This window comes from Rhynchophorus ferrugineus, unplaced genomic scaffold (assembly GCF_030347505.1).
Source record: "Rhynchophorus ferrugineus isolate W39M unplaced genomic scaffold, kcgeb_rfMv2 rfM1, whole genome shotgun sequence".
Taxonomy (NCBI): domain Eukaryota; kingdom Metazoa; phylum Arthropoda; class Insecta; order Coleoptera; family Curculionidae; genus Rhynchophorus; species Rhynchophorus ferrugineus.
In genome coordinates, this window is record NW_027472580.1 from 12,221,875 (window position 1) to 12,234,614 (window position 12,740).

The 12,740-nt window shown below is 31.9% G+C and overlaps 1 protein-coding gene across 2 annotated transcripts in view; it reads right to left on the reverse strand.

Moving 5' to 3' along the window:
• LOC143204482 (neuropeptide CCHamide-1 receptor) overlaps positions 1-12,740 on the reverse strand; it is a 480,161-nt gene that overhangs the window by 113,201 nt on the left and 354,220 nt on the right. The window lies entirely within an intron of this gene.

Below are 12,740 nucleotides of genomic sequence, written 5' to 3' on the forward strand. Positions count from 1 at the left end.
AACAAGAAACAAGACAAGAATGCCGTTATTGCTTTAATACTCTAGACTGAACTATCCAGTTATTTAATTTTTTCTTAGTATTTTAGATTCTACTCGTACATGATTACTGTTAAAGAAAATGGGTATTTTTCTGATATTATACTGATTATATATAACAGTCTGACTTATGTGACACATCATAGATACATGTCATAGGGATGACGTTAAATATAGTTCCAATTGAAGGTTGTACAAATATAAAATTATTAAAAACCCGAAGCGGATTTTTTTTTTCAAATTATCCTAGTTAAAAATATATAAAATGGTGATTATAATTAGCGGTTATAAACTGGCAAACGTTGTACACCGGAAGTTAAGTTTGAAGCGGTAACGTTATGTTCTAAGTTTTAATGAGGTTTATTGGCTGTTGGTTTGTGTATTGAACAGACTATGTGTAGCTACTAATTATTAGTTGCTTGAATGTGTTCTGATCGTTTCACTTAAAAAATACATTTAGGGAAAAAAATATAAGATGGGTACAGTATATATTTAAAAAAATTTTTTTTTGATTTTTTTCCACTTCTTCAGCATTACGGAACCGCGTGCCAGCCAAGTCAAGATGCGATTTGAACAACTGCTAATCAGAGACCTCTGAAGCACTGTATGAGGGAAAGTTGGCACTCAAGAGATGACTTTGCGTTTGTGACGTACTCTTATTAATATTATTGCATATTAATCTTTTTTTGTACTTATATATAGTGTAATTTTTTTAATTGATGTAGTGGATAGAGATCTACATAATCAATTTCATTCGAATTTCGTTGCTTATAAATCATCTCGATGACCCCCTCCCCCCATATGCAGAGCAATAGACTATGGCTATTAATATTTATCTTTCAAGTCGATATGGATGGTTCTTATGGATAAACTTATAATCTTTTGCGCTTAGAATTGTCATAGATATTCCACTTCTTATCGTCTTCTTTAATGGTTATGTTTTTTAATTATTGTTTCAAACTACTCATATATGATACAGGAATACCGTTATTCTTAAATCTCATGGCGTAGTTTAATTTTAAACCTCAAATTCAATCTGCAGTAACCAAATAAAGGTATCAGATATATCGGAACAATCGGCTGGGTTGAAGTATTACTAAAAGCATAGGAAACTTAAATAAAAATACTAGAAAGCTTAATGTTAATATTTGTTTTGTTCCCGCCATATGTTACTTGATTGATTATATTATATATAATAAATAAACATGATTACATATGCATATTTTTTACAATAGCAGTAAAGATGTATAAAATTTTCTGTTTTTCTGTCTTTGACACATTAGTAAGTAAATTATTAAATAGAACATAAGTTTAGGACATAATTTTTTATGAGAGGCTTTTCTATTTCGAAATTTTGATACTATTATTACTAATTGGTAATTAACCATATATGTAGTATATTTTTGAATTAAACTTTTGACACTACACACAGTGCAAACCAGAGGAGTTCAGTTTCCTCATTGTTTATCCTACAATGTCCCCTTTTAGTCAAGTGTATACTAGTAATTACAGCAATTCATAGCAATTTCTTCTGATCTTCCAAACTCTATTTTCATCCAGCAAATTCCAGCGTAATGATTATTCAGGTTTTAAATTAAAATAAAAATTCACCATTAGTGACTCCGGTATCCTTCCTGCGAGGCATTCAGCACGCTTATTAACATCTATTCTACTATGGGATGGCAGCCACATGAACGAAAGAGATTTCTAAATTAATGATTTAATTTTATCAACAATGACCTTAGCCCGAGAGTGTTTGCGATGTTTTGGAACTCAGATTCTTGAGGGAGCTCATTGAGTCTGTGGCAATTACATAGTATTTCATTTTTTTAAATGAATTCTAATACTTTAAAAATGGCAAATTTTTCATTAGTCAAAATACCAACCACTATGAGTACGGTAAACTGTTGTTGTTGCACCATGTTGTAATCCCATGTAATCATCTTTCTTGGAACCATCAGTAAATATGAAGTGACGATCACGGTATTATTCTTCTTCATCTGACCAAAAATGTTACAGGTGCTATGCGAGCTGATCACAATCTTGGAAAATCGCTTCTTAGATTAATTTCAATATTTTTTTTCAACTTTTACTCTAACACCCTTCAAGCCATTTTGATAAACAATTTAATTCTGAAATTCCGAAATTTCAAAGCTCAGCCTCGTCGCGGGCTTATAAAAGCAGATATAAAGCTTATTAAATAAACTGATTTTACAGTACATTATACAACACAATAAGTTCTTCCTGCTTTTAAAAGTTCCGTCGTGCCAGCATTGTTCTAAGTATTGAATGGATAAAGAACGAATAGAACTGAAGTTGAAAGTTTGAATCATTTGTACAAATTGGGTACCTCGGAAGGCCCCTAAAATGTCTCTCTGCGGTTACTCGGTTTCCTTTATTCGAGTTAAAATTCTACTTTATTAGCACGTAGGAGTCAAAAGGGCCCTAATAGTTCATTGTCATCCTGAAAAAGTAGCGGTCCCTTCCGCAAGGCTGGCCTTTTGGCACGAATATCTTCCATTAGGTCTGTCCGAAGGGCATGTCTCCGGCTATCGTTTAGATGTTTCTAAGGAAATCAGCCATTAAAAATCATCCTGGATACATCAAAAAGGGGTTGATTACCATTTCTTATAACACAGAATCTACCTTGGTTTAATTAGTCCATGTTATAATGTCACTTATATTGCAAATTTTTCATTTTTACATTATAACTTATATAGGTTAGCGAAATTAAATTTGATTATCAAGATTATTATTTATTCCTCGTTATGCTATATATCTTATATATAAAATTCTCATATCACAATGTTAATTTTTTTAATGCATTTTCAGTAAGTCTGAGAATCGTCCACACTAAAAAAAATAATTTTTTATAATGTGGCATTTAAAAATACATACAACCCTAAATTTTTACTTTTCTATCTAATAGTCATTTTAATAATTTTTTGTCTCGCTGGATAACATCAATTATTATCACTGGGTAACTTATCCCCTGCATGTGTCTACCGGTGTCACTTCTCACCCAGTAAATAGCACGGAGTAGAGACGACAACGAAAATGGTCTCCTATTTCTCTCAAACAATAAGCCTTCTCTCACTCCAGTTTTTGAACTCACTGGATTTGTCAGGCATGCCACCGCATAGCCTACAATTGAAGGTTGCATCTCCAATTATTTTGCTTCGTACAACGTTTTGCTCTGTGCAACGGTACCTTATCAAGACCACCATTTTAAATAGCAAGTTTCGACGTAAAAATATATTAATACCACGAATACCTATTATACCCACAGATGTGCCAATTCAATTTAAGCGTATTCAATATCCGATTAGATTGGTATTTTCAATGACTATTAGTAAATCCCAAGGCCAAACAATGTCTGTTTGTGGCTTAGATTTGAGCACACCATGTTTTTCACACGGACAATCATACGTTACATCCTCTCGAGTGGGTAAACCATAAAGTTTGTTTGTATTAGCTAAAGACGGGCTAACAGAAAATATTGTTTACGCTGTAGCTTAATATATATATATATATATATATATATATATATATATATATATATATATTTTTTTTTTGTTATTTTTATATTCCCTCATCGTTCACAGCGCTCCATGCCATTTTCACTCATATACCACATCATCCTTACATACTTCCAATAAGTTAGTTTTTAACAACGTTTGCTGGGTCAGCTAATTTCAATATATAACATATTTTTCTATATAGCTAGAAGCAATTAATGCTGTCCGTTAGTCACGCTAAAACTCCAGGACATCTGCGCCGAATTCGTTAATTTTAGTTTTGCAACATCTACAGAAGGCCTTAGAAGATTTATATGGTGAGAAATAAAAACGTAGACATTTTTTGGTGAGTTCATCGATTCTATATTATGAAAATAACGCCATATATGTTAAATATGATATAACTACATGCCAACAGTTACCAATCTTACCAAGAATAGAATACAGTTGAAATAAATAGTTAATATAGCAAAATTAAATCAACTCTAAAACGTCAGAAGTGTAAAACCATAGTAGTCTATTTTACTATTTTGTTTCACATGTTTTACTTTGATACGATAGAATAATATATAGAGAGGGCTCACGCTAAATTTAAACTAAATTGGTATATAGTAGGTAAGTTGGTCTACACTTTGAAAAGAGAAAAAAATTGTCTGTGATATATTTTAAGGTCTCCTTTTTACCAACGAGGATTTATCTGGACTGGACCTACTGTTTAGTATAGGATTGAAACCGTCCTCGGCATTAAGCCTACCGATTGAGTAACCCACTTAGAATGCATCCGGCCATACCCAGCCTGGTTACTGGCGTGACTGGGATCATTTTCTTTCATGGAGTTCACTCTCTTGCCCTGACAATCGCAAACATAAATTTACGACCATGCCCCAGCAGGATTAGGACCAGCGACTATCGCAACAGTAGGCGGATTGTCCTATCGTCTTTACCAACCAATTAGGCTTTTTTTATTTCTAGAATTTCTAGTCTACAATATGGTTGTTATAATGAAAAAATACTTTATACAAGGCATCTAATATAAAAAAGTACATTTACTAGGTTGACTTAAGAGAACCCAAAACGGTTTTGCAAATCGATCACCAGATATCTCTTGAAAAATATCTCCATGCAACAATTTGAATTATTTGTTACTTTACGTAGTTTTACATGTGAAAAAATGTATCATAGTCTAAATGTTTAAAATTGATAAACTGAAGGATTTTTGATACTTGGATCCTGGATTTGCTGTGTCCCAATGAACGAAAATGAAATGTCATCCGAAAACATGATAAGCATTCAAAAGAAGGAAACACTGAATAGATTATTGCAATATTTGAATTTTGAATGGATTTAGCTTTATATTTTGTGTGTAAGATAATCTTCAATTAGTTATGCTATGTTTTTTCTCAGTATTGTAGTTAAGAGGATAGTTCCTTTTCCAATAGTCGGCTTAAACAAGTCAAATTTATTACATGGCCATTTCCTATGATGGTATATTTTCAAATTTATGCCTAACTCGTATGGATATTCAATATTAGTCACAATTATAGTATACAACTGTTTCAAATAATTATATTTGGGAGAAACTTTCATATTTTCTTCGAGTCTTAGTTAACCTTATTTACAAAAGATTTCGATTAATCAGGACTTGTTTGTCAAATACATTATCATTATTTTATTTTTTATTGGAATAAACAGAATAATACAAAACACCCACATATGTGTATATGTCAAACACAATATTTATTTATCAATAAGGTGTCTTACTATAGACTCTATATAGACAATATAACGAAATGAGTTTTTTATAATAAAAATGCCGGATAAATTGATTCTTGAAATAATAAAATAACGTTTTCGATCTAATAGTCCGCAGGTGGTCCACGGCAAAAAAAACTGTTCATAAATGAGGACCAATTTTTCACGCTACCTAAATCAAAGAACTTAAGGGACTTTGTTTAGCTACTGGTTCTGGGGTACGCCGAAAAGAGGATTTCCTAAGATTAACTTTAGTTTGCGCCGAATTTTGTACCTTATCGTCAATATTTCTTTATTAATAAAGTTTTGAGCTACCATAGGCCTGGCTTAGGCACCACAGACTATGGCACCATAGGCATCATTTAAAACTTCTTATAATTTCAATTATGTTAAGGTCTGTCGACTGAGGGATCAGTCAAGATATTAGATTATATTCCCCTTTCACTTAACCAATATTGAATGTTTTTAGCCGATTTCCTGGGCGCATTATCATCATTGAGAATGTCTGTCGAAGTATTCATTCGCAGTAATCCGAACAGTGATATAAATAAGACTACCAGATGAATACCAAATCATAACAGCAGGCAATATGGATCGTAGGTTACTTTCGAGGTTCTCCGTACATAATCTGCAAGTATCAATGTAAATGATGTTTTATTGGGCCACCCTACATTTTTCCATCCATCATGTTTCCAATTTTAACGACCATTGCACCACTTCTTTCACAACATAGTCATGTAGAGCTCTCACCATGATGTTTTAACTCAACTGAGTTTTGTGTTCAGCAGTTCAACTTTTCCGCGGTAGTTTTATGTCCTGTCAGAATCCTTTTTATTGTTCACCAGTCTCTGTCAATTAACTCTAGGTTTGGTATACTATTAGTCTTCGCCGTTAATGTTTCACCATGTTTAGTGTATGCTGTCATTACCGTGAATACAGTCGCTCGTAAAAAATTGAACTATTAACTGTTTTTATTACGGATACCATGGAGTATATACGAGGCACATTATTTACACTTTTTCTAACCCCTGTATCTAAATAAAATGATCGATGGTGAGTAATAAATTATACTATTCGATCGAAAAAGTAGCCAAGACTAAAATATTTCACAAAAGAAACAATTGCTTGTTTCTTTGTGATTGTTTCACCAAGAGAAAATATTGTCTTTCAAACCGATAAAAGCCTTGACGAAATTGAACGAGCGTGGAATTAATTGATCATTTAATATACTTTGCAGATATGGCTTCTAGTGTCTGTTGATTATTATAAACTTTATGAGGATATTCCAAAGAAAGAAAAAATTGTGAACAAAATAAGAGCATTTTGTAAGCAAAGACTGGATTTAGACTTATTTAAACTTAATTAAATTTAAACTTATTTTCCTACTTAAGTGATTGACAACTACATCCAAATTAATTTCATGTAGAAATTTAATAGATAATTTGAAATGCATCAATCACAAAATAACGAGAAAAGATGTCGAGAGAAAAGGGATGATTTTAAAATTTACAATGGAGTCCATATTTTATTAAAGGTTATTTAGGGGGGCTTCCAGGTTTGTCCTTTTCGAAAAGCACGATTACGCGCGCTATCGAAATGAAATGACGCCGGGATAGGTTTTATTGCTTTCAGGTCCTATGCCTTTCATCAGGGTCTTTTTTACGAAAGCTTTCTCATTGAATACTATAACAGCAGAATAAGGATAAAAGAAAGACATTGGTAATTTAAAAAATATACGCATTAGAATATTTGATATATTATAAATCTTTTTCGAACGGTTACTAATATTTTTTACCCATTTTAATTAGAACGTTAATAATATTTGTTAATTTTTATTTAACCTTATACGGATTGAAACCCGGGTTACTACTTTAACATGACATTGAGGACATCGTTTTGGGTAGAAGGAGAGTGTTAAAACATAATCAAAGAAAGTTTTGTAATTTTTCCAGTCAAGTACGTAAGTAGAAAGCATTTCAACTCAGAATAAACGTGGAGTCTTAACAGAGGTAATAAGCTTTCCATCTAGTTCTTTTCTTCTTTTTATTTCTCCATCTTATTCTCTTTCTTTTTTTTCCGGGCCAAATGAAACATTTTAATAATGTATACTGATAAAAGAAATACTATTAGAAGGAATATTTTCTATTTTGACTTATTATTTTCTACTTAACTTTGATTAAAGACGTTTGTCTTTTTATATTTTCTATAAATTACTACTTTAGTAATTTAACTCTGATTTGTAAATATTAAGAATCAGATTCTGAGGAAGTGGTTTTGAAGACAGCGTTAAAAACAAAATTAATTTTTATAAAATTTTATGTAGTTGTATAGTTTATTTTCCACTATTTTATTTATTTTCACTATGTACCAGAGAGAGGTTTTTTAACAAAGGAAATATAATTAACTATAAGTTTCAATTTCGACCACTGCTCAGACAAAATTATATAGTCAATAAAATTTTATTAATTCGAAATATTAGGCCTGTTTTTGGTTGCGATATTGCAATATATATCATCACTATCACTACATAGTATAAAACAAAGTAGCCTTTTCTGTCCCTATATCCCTATGTGCGCTTAAATCTTTAAAACTACGCAACGGATTTTGATGCGGTTTTTTTCAATAGATAGAGTGATTCAAGAGGAAGGTTTATATGTATAATACATGCATAATATACTAAGGCAACATTGCTAATTTTAGAGGTTTCTAATGTGATGTCGTAAATTAACCTATTTTTTAGGCTTATTTAGCAATTAGCAAAAACGCTGCCTAACCCTACGAGTTAGATCAAATTAATGTACTACAGTATTGTACACCATAAAAAGGTTTACAAAAAAGTCCGCGATGGTATATGTTTATCTTTTAGGGATAACCCACATTAACCATTTTTATTGTTTACTTTTTACGTGAGAAAATGGCTTATTTACGAAGCTATTTTAAGCAATACGGCATTAATCCTTATCGAATTAAGTACCTTAAATACAGTGTGCAATTAATATAGATCAATATGGTTCCTTACAGCATGTAAATTAAACAAATATTTTCGGAGATATTACAAATTTAAAATTTGCGTTTAAAAATGTGTAATGTAATAAAAATTGTATGAATTTAGATATTCCAAAGATAGCAGGAAATCTTCATAGTAAGTATAGGGGAAGAGGAATTGTTTTACTCCAAATTTAATGCGTGCAGGCCAAGGGCAGTAATGAATGAACCAAAAATACTGGATCGATTTTAATCATGTTTTCATTGAGTGACATAGGCATATATATTTTATGCCCGTGCAAAGTCGGAGCGGGCCGCTATGTTTTTATATACAACGTTCATATTTTTTCTGTAGTGTATTTAATTTAGTATCAGCATTGCACCCGTGCGAAGCCGGGGCGGGTCGCTAGTCTTACTATATGCTCTAAATTCTAAGACAATATAACGAACTGAGTTTTTCATAATAAGTAAATGCCGAATAAATTGCTTCTGGAAATAATAAAATACCGTTTTCGATCCAACAGTCCGCAGGGGATGTAAGCGAAAAAACTGTTCATAAATCAGGACCAATGCTTCACGCAGCCTAAATCGAAGAACTTAAAAAGGGACTTTGTTTAGCTACTAGTTCTAGGCTACACCGAACAGAGGATTTTCTATTAACCAATATACAAGAGGAATTTTATTTAGTTTGCGTCGAATTGTGTGCCTTATCATCAATTTTGCAGCGAAATTTTTGTAATAATAGGTGGTACATATTTTACATTATTAGTTTAGAAGCCAACAGACCCCAATTAAATTAGATTTTAAATTAAATTAAATTTGTTCATTTTTTGGTAACAAATGATTCCATCTATAATAAATTGCTTTACGAGATATATAGTTCTATAAAATACCTTTACCAATGGTATCCAAAATCATGTATATGTGCTGAAAACCTTCAAACTGCCATTGGTAGAATTTATACTAAAATTTGACGCATCAAGTTAAAGGAAAATAAGTACTATCTTGTCAGGAGTAAACAATAAGAACTTAGAAGGAATTTTATGTTACAGATACAAACTGCTTCTATATAAGTATATCCCGCTTGGACTTATGGCAATTAACTCTGGGGTTGTATCAGCAAGAGAAACGTCCAAGTAATCCAGTGTTTCCATAATAATACACGAAGATGTATCCTTGATTAACCAGCAAAATTCTGGATATAGTATAGAGCTTGAAGTATAATGAGTTATATATGATACAAACAAATTACTAAACAAAAACAAGAATTGCTTGAGAAATTTTGTTTACCTCTGAAATTTAGAAACCATTGTTGATAACACTTAAGCATAGGCCTCATTTATATTGTTTATTTTGTTTTGTTGAGTTCATAATAATTTTGTTTTCTATTTAGTTATCAAATAATGTAGAAAGTTATATTTAATATAATGTGATTGATTTGGGCGTAAAAATGGGCTTGAAGTCAGTATATATTTATACATTCGATTCTATTCGAATGTCAACAGACAAAGGAAAATAGGCTTCTAACAAAACTGCTGTTGATTGCTGAATATTCTTAAAATACTAAGAAAAATATTAATCAAATTAAAACTTCAAAGTATCAATCAAACTCCATGGTTAAGCCATTATAAAAAATTTGGTTCATCGTACATCAAATAGTTAGATAGGCTATACTTCACCAAGTTAAGGGTAATTGGTACATATTTGACTGAAAATGTGGTTTTATCAAGTTTTTACAATCTTCTATGTTGTAATGGCAAACAGAAGTTTCAAATATTTCAATCAACAGATATGTAGAGACGATATATGATACCAAATGTTGAAGCATGTGAATTAGGAAGGACAATGAGCAATTTTATCGATATAAACGTAATTTAATACAATTATTTCAGAGAAGTCTGTAAATCTGGAGAATCTGCGTAGAAAACTTAGGGATCTAACTCTCTTGAGACATGCAAGTCATCACTTCATACACTGTTAGGAAACATAGGATTTAAATATGTCTAATGGAACTTTTTTTAAAGGTTTTAAGACTTTATTGCTTTTAAAAAGATTACCATTTATAAAGCATTTAATAAAATTAAGGAATTTTTATTATGTAAAGGTATACATTTTGATGACACAAAATGGAACTAAGGACGATAGCAGTTGATGAACAAAGCAAAAGTTAGAATAACTTTTTATTAGGTTTTGTTACATATAATATTTTTTGATATTATTTTATTTATTTATTGTAAATATAACTGTTATTGTTATGTCATTGTTCATGGTGGAAACAAGAATGTATTTATTCCTGGAGCTGAAATTGTGTTTTGTTGCTCAGTAAATATAAATGAAATATTTGCAATATATTTTTAGAAACAAGCCTTTCATCAAAAAGCAATCATCAGACATCAGATGTCAGTGGAAACAACTAAAAATATATATATAATTAATAGAGGGTAACTGCAGAAAATCTTATTTTAGAGTATGTAACATTTATGTACCTAAATATGAACGTAATTATTTAGAATCTACATGAGCATTAGGTAAGAAGTTATAAAGAGAGAATTCATGTTAAGTGTTTTGCAAATATTACAAATAATGCAATGCAATTTTAGGAAGAAAAATGTACACATATACAAGAGTAACTAAGGAAAAATTAAGCGATATCAAAATGACGTGACAAGGAAATACAGGAACGAAGGAAACAAGAACTAACCGATCAATTGAAAAGTCATCGGTCCGACTCATAGATGGCGCTACTAGAAATAAATCCATATGTTTTTTAGTTAGCCCTAGCCCTCAAAAGATGCGTGTATAAATTTGATAGCTGTGGGATCATTACTTTGTGAATTATAGCATTTTGAGTGAAGCCACTTTTGTTATTGTGAAAAAATGGATAAAACGGAATTTCGCGTGTTGGTAAAATATTGCTTATTGATGAGAAAAAATACAGTTGATATAAAAACTTGGCATGATGCCGAGTTTCCGGACACTGCCCCAGAAAAATCAATCATCAAGGATTCATATGCTAACTTTAGACGTAATGAAATGAGCACCCAAGTAAGGTGGTTACCACCGAATACCTTTAAAAAAACCTCAAAATGATTCTGAATTACCGTAAATTGAAATTGAATGAATTTGCAGACAGTCTAAATATATCAACTGAACGTGTACATCATATCATTCACGAATATTTGGGTATGATAAAGCTCTGTGTAAACTGGGTGCCGCGAGATTACTTGACCAAAAATAACGACCAGTTGGTGATTCGGAACAGTATTTGAAGATGATCAAGCGTAATATACCTGAGTTTGTGCGTCGATGTGTGACAACGGATGAAACATGGATCCATAATTTTACTCCTAAGTCCAATCAACAGTCATCCGAGTGGACTGCACATGATGAACCCGCTCCTAAGCATGGAAAAACGCAACAGTCGGCTGGCAAGGTTATAGCGTCCGTATTCTGGGATTCGGATGGAATAATTTTCATTGACTACCTTGAAAGAGGAAGGACCATCAACAGCGACTATTACATAGTGTTACTGGACCGTTTGAAGGACCAAATCGCCGAAAATTGACCGCATTTGAAGAAAAAGAAAGTGCTGCTTCATCAAGACAATGCACCGTGTCACAAGTCAGTGAAAACGATGCCAAAATCCATGAATTGGGTTTCGAATTGCTTCCTCACCCACCGTATTCTCCAGATCTGGCCCCCAGCGTCTATTTCCTGTTCTCAGATCTCCCCGCTGGCTGGGAAGACATTTTCGTCGAATCGCCGGTCGACGCAAGTGATCGCCGAAACTGAGGCCAATTTTGAAGGAAAGGACAAATCTTACTACAAAAATGATATCGAATAGTTCGAGAGTCACTATTATCAGTATATCACCCTTGAAATGAATTATGTTTAATAAAAAACCCGATTTTGTCAAAAAATGTATTAGATATACTATAATGAAAGAACAATTTATTTTATATAACAGAGTCAGAATGAAACAAAACTTAAACGTAAATTTGTTGCAGCAATATTGCCGCGATGTGATCATAAATTTTGATGACTAATTATATAGAAGGTAAGAACGGAAAAAACTTGGGTAGATATATTTCGTTAAAGCAAGACGAAACCACTCACCCATATGACTTGCCGAATATAGCTCAATCATCATTTCTCAAATACCCTAAATTCGCAAAACTACTCATATAAGGAAATAAATCTATAGAGCCCATAAAACTTTTATATTAACTATTTCGCATACTTTGCACTATTCCGATATCGTAAATCTATTTAATAAATATCAGCATATTTTTTTTTATACTTTTACTAGGTCCCCTCACTGTTCAAGCACAGAATTACTGGTCCTGTCATAAGGAATATGAGATCCAGCTCTCACTTTACATGATATCTTATTAACTTCCTCGATTACTCTCATAAAATGGCTGACGGGCATAAAAACCAAATTTTAGA